This window comes from Hyla sarda, chromosome 1 (genome assembly GCF_029499605.1).
Source record: "Hyla sarda isolate aHylSar1 chromosome 1, aHylSar1.hap1, whole genome shotgun sequence".
Classification (NCBI taxonomy): Eukaryota; Metazoa; Chordata; class Amphibia; order Anura; family Hylidae; genus Hyla; species Hyla sarda.
Window position 1 is genome coordinate 494,055,805 of NC_079189.1, and position 13,419 is coordinate 494,069,223.

The window sequence follows — 13,419 nt, forward strand, 5'->3', positions numbered from 1 at the left end:
GTAGTCTTGGGTCATGTTGTAATAACCGGTATGTAGAAGTGTCATTGAGTTGTTTTAATTCTTCTGCTATGTATTTGGACCGATCCATGACCACAATCGCCTTGTCCTTGTCGGCGGGTTTGATGACGAGATTGTGGTCATGGATCAGTCCTTGCAGTGCTAGGTGTTGTGCATGTGTGAGATTATGGACTCTGCGGGTGTGGGTTTCCCTCATCTTTTCCAGATCCCTCTTGACAAGTGAGTGGAAGGTATCAACTGCACTTGACACCAAAGGGGTATGGAAGTTTCTAGGGTTTCTGAGTGCATAATCAGATGCTCTAAATAGTACAACATCATGACATGTGGAAGTAGCAGGTTGAGCAGTATTAGAATGAAACCAAATTTTAGTTTAACCCATCTCAAAAATTGTGCAAGATCCAGTTCAATTTGAAACCAGTCTGGTGAATTAACCGGACAAAAATTAAGTCCATTTAACAGTAATTGTGTCTGGTCATAAGATAATGAAAGAGAAGAAAGGTTTACCACTTCTTTTTGGCAAACTTCAGTTGGGTCTGTGTCTGTTGTTGAGGGACTCTTACAGCCTCTTGTCCTTATATGCTCTCCTGTGCTGTCTCCCTCCTCGTCTGGTGGATTTCTTTATATGCGTTGGCTTGCTACAAAAAAAGCAGCATTGTCAACTGTGGAGGTGGAAGATGGATTAGTAGGCAATGGGTTCTTCATTTTTATAGGTCTCTTGGTGTTAGGTATTACATCATTCCAGGTATACACACGACCTATCAACCGTTTTTGTCTCCTAACATTTTCTTGGTCAGTTTTAAGTTTCTGCAGATAGGTGGCTTGTTTGGAGATAAAACTCTCGCATTCACTTTCAGTTAACAGTCCTCTCAAAGAAGACTCCAGAGCTACAACTTTTGCTTTAGTGGCTATGAAAAGAGTATTTGTTTGAAATAGATTCATACCGCTGTTGAAAATCAATGTAATTAGCAAAGGCATTTTCCCAAGGTTGAATCTGCATACCTCTAGGGATTTTGTGTACCTTATTATATTCCCCCATGGTGGTAGAGTTTAAATTCAATGAAAGCAATCATTTTGTCTCAGTCTCAAATTGTCTCTGCACCTCTAATGTAGAGGGGGCATGCAAAAATGAGGCGTCACCATCAATATTGTTAAGAATTCTATGAATGTCCTTACCGGTATAGGTGTAGACATCAGGTCTAGTTACCAGTCCAGTTGTATTGTCATGTATATCCATGTTCAGTTTACACCAGACCGGGTGCACGCTCCAGAAAACCAAAATAGCCAAAAGAACCAGTAGAGCAGCGCTACCACACAATGAAGGATCAACGGGTGCAAGCAGTGGGATGTCCTGGGTAAGGGCTCCAATAGATATCCACACCAAAGAAAGGAACCGCAGCACTCCAATATAGGTAAACGTGAAGATGTTTATTGACCTGACATCAAAGCAATGTTTCAGCTGCCCGCTTGCAGCCTTTCTCAAGCTTAGCAACCAGAGATACTAACAGAGTTTATGCAGGAAGTGTACAGCAAATCAATTAATTTACAAAGGGCATCCAATAGTACATATGCGGATAAAGTGTAATCATATAATATGTTAGAAAGGTAAAGTGCACATATTAGATGCTTCTCTCTGAAATCAGTGATCCGCATGTTACCGAGTCAGATACATGTAATTAATACATTAAACAGTGTACATAGAATAAAAGAGGGACGGAGCATACATACATTAGATCACCGGTTAAAGATGTCTGTATAGTAGCTGCCATAATGGCATAATGTTTTTATTTTTAAATTCTTATATTTTAGATAACACTAACGAGGAGGCGACATACTGTAAGCAGGAGCAACCGGAACAAGCGTCTGTTGAATAAAACACGATCTCCACTGTATACATTATCATGTCCTATTGTCCACATACTGTTATATTGTGTCGGATGGGATGAGAAGGTACATGCCGTCAAGCTGACTGTGGTTACCCCACATCTGCGATAGGCTTCTCCCCCTATGGGATCACATAGGGTGGGAGCCCAAGAAACCTATCATCCACGTCCCCGACTACAAAATTGCATGGAACTTTGGTTATGGAGAGACCCCCAAGATGCCAGGCTCGCCTATGGTGAAACTGGATTCACCACTTCCATCTGCGCTTGCGCGCGGTCATGTAGAGATTTGTTTCCATAGCTGCGGTGACGCCGGCCAGTGATAGGCTCTGTGAACAGTGAGTCACTCCTGCGCATGCGCATGGACACACTGGACAATGCGATGCGCCGGGAGCCGAGGCGGCGTTCCACGCAATTATGGCAGCTACTATACAGATGTCTTTGACCGGTGATCTAATGTATGTATGCTCTGCCCCTCTTTTATTCTATGTACACTGTTCACTGTATTAATTATATTTATCTGACTCTAACATGGGGATCACTGATTTCAGTGAGAAGCATCTAATATGTGCACTTTCTAACATATTACATGATTGCACTTTATCCACATATGTACTATTGGATGCAATTTTTAATCCAATTTGTATGCACTTTGTAAATTAATTGATTTGCTGTACACTTCCTGTATAAATACTCTGTTACTATCACTGGTTGTGGAGCTTGAGAAAGGCTGCAAGCGGGCGGCTGAAACGTCGCTTTGATGTCAGGTCAATAAACCTCTTCATGTTTACCTATATTGGAATGCTGTGGTTCCTTTCTTTGGTATATATATATACACATATATATATATATCCAATGGCAAAGATGGTATTGGAGGTTATATGGTGCATATTGTGATAGTAATATATTATAAAAGAAGGGTGGCATTGCATAGTATGGAATAAAATTCCCTGTTTTGGACATATAGGAATTTAATACATATATATATATATATATATATATAGTTAATATATAAAATGTACATATGTAGAATAAAAATAGTGCAGTATAAAAGATTTTATTGGAGTCACCTGAAATGAATATAAATATGAAATTGAAAGGTAAAAATGATATATATGATCATTAAATAGTGGTAAATGTGGAAGTGAGAAGAAAGAAAAGAGGGAGGAGGGTGGGGGGTGCATGAGGGGAAAAGGGGGGGGAAGGAAAATAAAATAGGAAAATAAAATGTATTTATAAATGTATTGTGAACAGTCTTAAAAACACAGGAAAAATAATTAAAAGTCAATTGATAAAACATTGGGTATAAAATGTGCACATGCAGAGTATTGATGAAGCTAAAAGAACCAGACTAACAGAGATAAAGTGCGTAATTTGAAAATCCAAAAGATTTCACGCTGACGCAGCATATTATACTTTTGGGGGATATCCTTATCAATAAATTCAATGGAGGACACTGTAAACTCTGAAAAGTTATTGTGATTATATATTGATGCATGCCTCGAAACGCCATGCAGTTGGTAATTTAAATTTGTGTTGCTTCGATGTTTTGCAATGCGATTCCTGAGACAGTGAATGGTGTGTCTTACATACTGTAGGCCGCAGGAGCACTCTAATAAATATATAACGTATTGGGAGACACAAGTCTTATGGCTTTTGATTTGAAAAGTGTCTCCCGTACTATTAGAAGTAAATGAAGTTTTACCATGTGTAAGGGAAGAACAGCATTTGCACCGTGGGTGATTGCATTTGAAGCAGCCCGTTTTAGAGAAATGTGGTGTTCTTCTTACTGAGATTCTTAAGATTACTAGGTGCAAGGATATTTTTTTATGATCTTGCTCTTCGGTATGTGACTCTGGGTTTGGGCAGAAGAACAGATTGGAGAAAGGATCATTTAGTAGGATGTCCCAGTATTTAGTGAGGATGGTTTTTATTTGGGTACCATTGGTCGAGAAAGTTGTGATGAAATTACAAGACCTATCGCTCACTGGGTCTTTGCTATTAGAAGCGATAGTCTTGGATTAGATAAGCACTCGGCTTGTGTCAGTGTACTGGCTCTTTTGCTAGCGGCGTGAACAATGCTGGATGGATATTTTTTAGCTATAAATCTAGATTTTAAAGTGTTACTCTGTTTTTTTATAATCCGATTCAAGTGTACAGTTTCTGCGCATGCGCTTAAATTGGCCATATGGCACATTGATCAGGCAATTCTTGTAGTGGGAACTTTCAAAATGTAGATAGCTCTTGCTATCTACTTTTTTGAAGTACGTTTTTGTACCTATTATATTGTCAGTGGAATGGAATACCGAGACATCAAGGAATTCAGCATTATTGTCATAAATTTGTTGTGTTAATTCTAGGCCCCAGTTATTACTGTTCAAGTACTGAAGAAATTCTTCTAAGTCGGTGGCAGAATGGTCCCAGATTATAAAGATGTCATCTATGTAATGTCTATAGTACTTGCAATGTATAAAGAGATGATGATTATAAATATGGATTTCTTTGAAGCGTCCCACAAATATGTTGGCAAAACTAGGCACAAACTGTGTCCCCATAGCAGTTCCTTTTCACTGCCTATAGATTTTATTTAGGAAATAAATATAGTTATGAGTGAAGATGAAATGAATCCCCTTCAGGACAAACTCTTTTTGTATTGGAGGTATGAGGTCATCACTGGAGAGGTAGTGCGAGATGGCTTCTATACCCAGGTGGTGATCAATAATGGTGTACAAGGACGACATGTCCATGGTCATAAATTTAAAATGATCCTCCCATTTGAGCTCCAAAATAGATTTAATAAAATCAGTAGTGTCTTTTAAAAAAGAATCCAGTTTAATGCCATACCTCTGTAGCCCAATATGAATATAGTGAGATAAATTTGAGGAGAGCGAGTTTATACCTGATATAATCGGTGTCCCTGGTGGTTATTCTATATTCTTCTGCACCTTTGGGAGGTGGTAGTAGATAGGGAGAGCACATTCCTGTATAAGTATATTATCTGCTTCCTGTTTAGATAGAGCGAGTTGTCTGAGAGCTTCAGTGATGTAATCCTCCCTGTTCTGGACTACAACAACACCCCCTTTATCTGCTGACTTAATAACAATGTGATCATTGAGAGCAAGTTTTTTTGGGGGGCTAGCTGCTTTTTTTTAGAGAGATTTGAAATACATGTACGTGGCTTCAAATTCTCAAATTCTTTGAAGACCAGGGTGGTGAAGGTCTCAATAAAACTGCCCCAGTGATGAAGGGGGTATAATTGGGATTTTGGGTGTAGACCTGTGGAAAAGAGGGTGAGTGTAGAGGTGGTATCAGATGACGATGGCAATGGGTTGTCACTATTGGTAGTGTTGGTGATGTTATCTTTCATACTAAAGTGACGTTTTATTGTCAATTTTCTGTTAAAGGAATTTAAGTCCAGAAATAACTGGAAATCATTGGAGCATTTAGAGGGGTAAAAAGATAGGCCTCTTTTGAGGCCTATCTTTTCAATAGGATTTAGAGGTTGAACATTTTAACAGTGTTTATATTAGATGTTTTGGATGATGAGGTTTTCTTTTTCTTCTGTCTCCCTCTGCAGCCTCTCTTTCTGAAGTTTTTCCTTTTTGTCCTTAACGGGGGAGCTTGGTGTATTTGCTCTGTAGTGGTGATTGTTAGAGGATCTGAATACTGGATGGTGGTGGTTAGTCCTAAAAAAAACTTAGCATCGCCATTGATAAATAAGGTATCTTGATGGGTGTGGTTGGTGACTGTAGATGGAGTGTAAAATGTATGGTCGGGCAATCGCCAACTGGTAAGAGTGGGGGAATTAATGGTACCATGGGTGGTGAGTAGTGAATCTTCAGAGGAGAGTTCAATGATGGAATCAAAACATCCAGATGATAGTGTATAGGTGGTATTGCGTGCCTGTTCTAGTAGTGCTATTAGTTCTTCTGGAATGTTCTGGGGTGTGGGATGTATTAAAGCTGAATGGGCAATGGTATGTGATTTGGAGAGGAGTGCTGGATGGGCTTGCAATAGTGACGTCATCGGAAGATTTATATCTGTATTGTTTGGAGACACTGGATGTGGGGATGCGGCTGTAGGTTTGGACCGGGTGGAAGCTACAAAAGTTCCAGTGGGTTGTGGTTTCAATGGATATAGGGAAGGCTGAGGTTTGGATTTGTAGAACCGTGTGGTGGTATTAAGTGGTTTGTTGTTATGTATACAGTTTTGGATGCATTTTTTTGGAACTGGTTTGTTTGTAGTGTTGTTGTTATTTTTTAACCAGTATTTTACGTTGTCAGTGGCATAATCATTACGATCTCTAGTAAGTTTGGCAAGTTTTTTAGATAACATGTCTCTCAATTTTTGGGATTTTTGATATAAGGTTTTTATCCCAAATGGAATATTCTGAGAGTAATTGACAATGTTGTAATTTGCTGAGATATGCATCAATCTGGTTGGCAGTGTTGTCAACCAAACGGTTTCCTTTTTTCTATTAGAAGGTTCAGAAAAGTGGTAGAACATATCTTTAGGGCGATGTTCCATCTAGAGCAGAAAACCTCATCATTAGAAAATAATGGTTCGGGACATATGCGTAGGTCTCTAGGAATGTTTTCTTGTATATATACATTCAAGAAGGAACTGTCTAAATGATGTTGAATTTCATCACTACATAGCTTCTCAAGTTCAAAGAACAGAGATTTCATATTGGCACTTGGCTTTCCCAGATGCCGACACCGATAGCCAGTGCTTTCTGTGCGCTGTTCCGCTGAAGCTACGATCTCTGCGCACGCCCCCCCCCCCTCATCATTGGTTGTTGGTGGACATGTGACCGGCTCCCTAGCGATGCGTCCTCACCAACCAGCTATCAGCGGAGCTGCGGCATGCCGGTGTTTACATCCGTGACACGCAGTAATGTTACAGTCACGTTATCCAAGCCTCTCTCCCATATCATCCCGGACATAATACAGTGTATCTGATTTTACTTATTAAATAAATTGGCCTTATTCTTTTTTCCTGTTAGACATATTAACTAAGTCTGGTCCTCTACACAGCACTATAGTTGACCATGCTATGCATATCTGACTAAACTGCACCGTTTTGCATGTACATGAACTTTTGATCTTTGCACTGCCCTCCATTTTGTGTGTCAATTACAATGCATATTTAAACCCCTCATGTTTTATGCTATGTACTGTGTCAATGTGAGGGTGTGGATTAACCCCGAAACGGGTCATTGCTGTACATGAATAAAGTAGATGAACTTACTCACTTTGTGACCAGAGTGTGATACTTCCTATTGGATTACTGAGCGCCTGCTGCCAAGGTTTTTTTTCGCATTTCCTATCCAGAGTTTTTAGAGTGGGCAATACAAATTTTGCACAGGGGAGCTCAGCTGTCAGTTTTACCCTTTAGATGCACTTGTCTCTGTGCCTGTCACCCCATCGGCACCCCAGCGACACAATCACCTGTTGCCTATTAGTTTCCAAGACATACATACCCAAAAATGGTACAAATAAAAATCAAAAGTTTTTATAATCAAAAATGATATGGGTCTAGATAGCAACAACACAATGTTTCTATTGTCCTATGAAAATTTGGCATAGCTGCAAACATATTAGCCCAGATTTATCAAACTGTGTGAGAGAAAAATACAGTCATGGCCGTAAATGTTGGCACCCCTGAAATTTTTCTAGAAAATGAATTATTTATTAGTGTTGGGCACGAATATTCGCAATGCGAATATTTATTGCAAATATCGCATATTCGCGAATTCGCAAATATAGCGCTATATATTCGCAATTACGAATATTCGCATTTTTTTCACAGTACACATCACAGTGATCATCCCTCCCTGCTTCCAGCTTGTGGTCTAAACAAGGTTACAATACTAGTTGCTGTGTCAGACTGGTGCGCGTGCGAAAATTCACATATGCGAATATTCACGAATATTGATCCCTCCCTTCTTTTAGCTTGTGGGTCAATGAGAATGATCATGTTTGCTGAAGATCACGTGATATTGCGCATGCAAATTTTATGGCGCATAGTAAAAAAAAGGCCGAGAATATGCAAATTTTGTGAATATATGATGAATATTAGTCCATATACTCGCGAAATATCGCAAATTCGAATATGGCCTATGCTGCTCAACACTATTATTTATCACAGAAAAGGATTGCAGTAACACTTGTTTTGCTATACACGTTTATTACCTTTGTGTGTATTGGAACTAAACCAAAGAGCGAGGAAAAAAAGCAAATTGGACATAATGTCACACCAAACTACAAAAAGGGGCTGGACAAAATTATTGGCACCCTTTCAAAATTGTGGAAAAATAAGATTGTTTCAAGTATGTGATGCTCCTTTAAACTCAATTGGGGCAAGTAACAGGTGTGGGCAATATAAAAATCACACCTGAAAGCAGATAAAAAGGAGAGAAGTTCACTTAGTATTTGCATTGTGTGTCTGTGTGTGCAACACTAAGCATGGACAACAGAAAGAGGAGAAGAGAACTATCTGAGGACTTGAAAACCAAAATTGTGGAAAAATATCAACAATCTCAAGGTTACAAGTCCATCTCCAGATATATAGATTTGCCTTTGTCCGCTGTGCGCAACATTATCAAGAAGTTTGCAACCCATGACATTGTAGCTAATCTCACTGTGCATGGACGGAAGAGAAAAATTGATGAAAGGTGTCAACGCAGGATAGTCCGGATGGTTGATAAGCAGCACCAAACAAGTTCCAAAGATATTCAAGCTGTCCTGCAGGCTCAGGGAGCATCAGTGTCAGCGCAAACTATCCATCAACATTTAAATTAAACACTATGGCAAGAGACCCAGGAGGACCCCACTGCTGACACAGAGACATAAAAAAGCAAGACTACATTTTGCCAAAATGAACTTGAGTAAGCCAAAATCCTTCTGGGAAAATGTCTTGTGGACAGATGAGGCCAAGATAGAGCTATTTGGTAAAGCACATCATTCTACTGTTTACCGAAAATGGAATGAGGCCTACAAAGAAAAGAACACAGTGAAATATGGTGGAGGTTCAATTATATTTTGGGGTTGTTTTGCTGGCTCTGGCACTGGGTGCCTTGAATGTGTGCAAGGCATAATGAAATATGAGGATTACCTACGGATTTTGGGTCGCACTGTACAGCCCAGTGTCAGAAAGCTGGGTTTGGGTCCGAGATCCTGGGTCTTCCAGCAGGACAATGACCCTAAACATATGTCATAAAACACCCAGAAATGGATGGCAACAAAGCGCTGGAGAGTTCTGAAGTGGCCAGCAATGAGTCTTAAAATTGCTGTTGGCAACAGGCGCCCTTCGAATAAGAGAGACCTGGAGCAGTTTGCAAAGGAAGAGTCGTCCAACATTCCAGCTGAGAGGTGTAAGTAGCTTATTGATAGTTATAGGAAGCGACTGATTTCAGTAATTTTTACCAAAGGGTGTGCAACCAAATATTAAGTTAACAGTGCCAATAATTTTTGTCCAGACCATTTTTGGAGTTTGGTGTAACATTATGTCCAATTTGCTTTTTTTCCTCCCTTTTTTGGTTTAGTTCCAATACACACAAAGGGAATAAACATGTGTATAGCAAAACATGTGTTACTGCAATCCTTTTCTGTGAGAAATACTTCATTTTCTAGAAAAATATCAGGGGTGCCAACATTTACGGCCATGACTAACTTTTCTTACCTTTCTTAGAGGGATAATGAAAAATAATGAGATTTAATGATTTTTTTTGTGTGTGTGTGTGTTTAAATTCACCATTAAAAATAACATTGTTATTATATTATAACATCAATGGCCGAGATTTATCAAACTGTGTGAGAGAAAAATTAGAGTGATCTTCCCACAGCAACCAATCACAGCTCAGCAAATGAACTCTGGTAAAGTGAAAGCTGAGCTGTGAGTGGTTGCTGTGGGAAAATCACTCTATTTTTTCTCTCACACAGTTTGATAAATCTGGGCCATTGATGTAATAATATAATAAAAAATATGTAATTTAATTTAAAAAAAAACACCCAAAAAATCTTAAAATCTCATTATTTTTCATTATCCCTCTAAGAAAGGTAATAAAAGTTAATCAGTAAGATTAGTATAAATATTACCAAGGTTTCTTCATACAAATTCATGTCGTCTACATGAGAATATTATTTAGTAAAGCCGCAAATACCATAAGGTACAAACTTACAGTCAGGTCATCTTCAATTAAATATACATATTTTATATATTTTGCTTCAGAACTTCTTGGCCCCGAGAACTGATGAAACACTTCTATTACAACAAGACACGTTCCTGGTTTTGCGCTATAATGTGTAATGATGGTCTTGCACTTCATTTGCAATAAAGTTTAATAATTTTCATAGGCTTAAAATAAGCTAAAAAGTATTCCTGTGTTCTGACTATACTTCAGTCACATTAGTTATTAATAATGATGGCACATAGCAGGAACTTCATCTCCTGGAAGCCGAGTGACTCATTTGTAAATAGAGGAGAACATTGCTGAATGTATCACTATTCAGAAATAGTGTGAATGTAAATGTGCAGACCACCCTCCGCTCCATCTGGGAGACTTGGGGACACAATAAAAGGTACATTTTCATCAATAGGTCCACATTCCAACAAACTCATCCCTGACTGCTCCTTCTAATGAGCCGGAATCTCTCCAGAGACGGAAGAAAGTTGCAATCACATTGTTGCTAAGAGATAAAATAAATACATGGCTCCTAAGGAAGACAGGGGAATCTATGAGATGGACAAAAAGCTATTATTCTACAAAAGCTTACAAACTACATACAATATTAACCCTCAATTTAGGAAACTTTATTCATTTATTTATTTAAAAGAAGAGAAAAATGTGATAAGGAACATTGAGCACGAGAAATACAACAGAGGGTCATTTACTACAGGCAAATGTGATAATATTTCTATAGTGAAATAAATGTTACTAAACTGAAAGCGGAAATTCTTATGGGAGAAAAGTTTTACTTTTTTTTTGTCCACTCTGTTTTTTAGAAATATGGGGACCCTCATTTAACAAATATGGTAATTTTCTAAAATGTTCAGAAGCAGTACTAAAAATGGGGGTTATCTAGTATTAGGAAAACACAGCTGCTTTCTTTCGGAAAGAGCGCCACTCTTGTCCTCAGTTTGTATATTATATTGCAGGACAGCTCCACTGAAGTATATGGCCCAGTTATAATACCACACACAACCTTAGGACAGGTGAAGCGCTGTTTTGGGGGGGGGGGGGGGGGGGGGAAGACAGCTATGCTTTCCTTAACCTGGAAAAGTTTTAAAAAGTTATCACTATATTGAGATACTATACTTAATTTGTCTAATTAGTAACAATATTGAGGACCTAATGAATATGAAGTTACAGCACATAATTCTGATAATTCTGAGGTAAAAAAAAAACTGCATAGTTTTGTTAGAGTAACCCTTCAGAGGTAATTTTAGTGCTCTTGCTGATGTAATTTACCTTTCATTCATAGTACTTCCCCTGTGCTGTCATTAGAGATGAGCGATTTTTTTTGAAAAATTTGAATTGTCCGATTTGCCAAATTTCCCCCCAAAATTCCTTTCTGTCTGAATTTATTTGCGGCAAATCTCTATTAAAAACGGCTATTTTTGGTATACAGAGAGCCTCAATAGGGGTGTAGAGCACTTCGCCTTTTCTTAACACGCATAGGGAGTGTGCTGTGCTTGTGAAATAATACTGTTATTCAGTATGACATGCAGATTACAGGCATCACTATTAGAATCACTAACTCAGAGAGTCTGGATGTGGCAGCAGGGTCGGGAGACCATATGGCGTCACAATTGAAGAAATTAAAGATATATTTTTCATATATTTTTTATTTTATTTAATTTGAATTTATTTTAATTGTTTTTAAATCTTTTTTTTTTTTTTAGGACCCATTATGGTGAGCATCAAGCTGGCGGTCCGCCACAAGGCCAGCTACCACCTGTCCCAGAACCTGCTTCTCAGTGCACCCCCATGATATGAGTGTCCACTTGAAAAGGGAGAGACTGTAGTACCAGCAAATTGGACAGGAGCTTCTGTGCCTTTGGGTAAGTGGGCACATAAAGCTAGAAGTGGCTGCAGTGAAAAAGCTTGTACTTCTATCTTAAAATCAAGCTGTAAAAGTGTGAATGTTTCATTTAATCAGTTATGGTTCATTGTTATCGCTCCAACCTTTTTTATTTGGTTCTTGTGGTAATTCCACAGGTAATATATGATGTCGACGACCATAGAGCCTTAGTCTTGATAAGATTACATCGATTTTTTTAAATTCAAAATTTTAAAGTTTAATGTCCCGGGTGCTCTAAGCGTTTACTTTGAACTAATACTGTATGACCACAAAACCCAATATAACAAGGAGTCACATGGTGGCACAATGAAAGAGCCTAGAGGTGGCGGCAGCTCGATGAGACCATAGGGCCTCAAAATAGAAATAATTAAAGATATTTTGTAAAATTTTAATTGAAGATTTTATGTAGATTAAAATTTTTAAAGTTTAATATAAGGTGCCAACAGCATGAGGAGACCATATGGTGGCACAATGACACAACTTGGAGGTGGCAGCAGCATTGATGGCAGCAAGAGGAGACCAGAAATTGGCGGCAGCAAGAGGAGACCATATAGTGGCAGAACGACCCTTCCTGGAGGTGGCAACAGCCTGACGAGACCATAGGGCCTCATGATCAAAAAAAATGTAAGATATTTTTTAAATATTAATTTAAGTTTTCAAACAGATTAACACAAAATGTTTAATTGTGCCAGCAGCATGAGGAGACCACATGGCCATGGTGTGTCTGAGTTCTCTGTCTTGTCTTCCTCATCACCCTGTATCTCCACAGCCTGCTCCTGCTCTTCCTCTCCTGTCAGATGATTATAAAAACCACCCATTTTGCAAAACCTTGCCTGTGCTCCACTGTCCCCCTCCCCCTCCAGTTCAGCCCCCACAGGGCTCATGTGGCCTCTAGATGTAGGTGCCATGTCTCCAGTGCCCTGACCAGCCATCCCTTCCAACACGTGTGGTAGGATATGAAGCAGTGGAATGACGTCGTCCATCCCATAATCCTGGTGACTGACTAATAATGTGGCTTCCTCAAAGGGCCTGAGCAAACAGCAGGTGTCACATATGAGCTGCCACTGGTTGACATTGAAGTTACACAGGGGAGTCCCCTATCCGGTTGGATCATCAAGAAATCGGTGATGGCTTTTCTCTGTTCGTAACGGTTGGTCCAACATATGGAGGGTGGAATTCCAACATGTTCAAATGTCACAAATCAGACTATGTTGAGGGTTGCCATTCTGACGCTGCAGCTCAAGGAGGGTGTGCTTTGCGGTGTACGGGTGGCTGAAGTGCATGCAAAGTTTTCTTACCATTGTTAGGATGTCTTGCAGATGGGGGGAACAATTCAGGAACAGCTTGACAGCCAGATTGAACATGTGTGCCATGCAGGGTGCATGGCACAGGCTTCCTTGAAGCAGCGCAGACAAGATGCTCTTCCCATTGTCGGT

The 13,419-nt window shown here is 39.3% G+C and overlaps 1 long non-coding RNA gene across 1 annotated transcript in view; it reads left to right on the forward strand.

Moving 5' to 3' along the window:
* Positions 1–2,277: 2,277 nt before the first annotated feature.
* Positions 2,278–13,419, forward strand: part of LOC130288303 (uncharacterized) — a 58,991-nt gene continuing 47,849 nt past the window's right edge. Inside the window, exons 1-2 of the long non-coding RNA XR_008847447.1 lie at positions 2,278–2,356; positions 11,805–11,963. This is a non-coding gene — a long non-coding RNA (uncharacterized LOC130288303). The remainder of the gene's footprint in view (positions 2,357–11,804; positions 11,964–13,419) is intronic.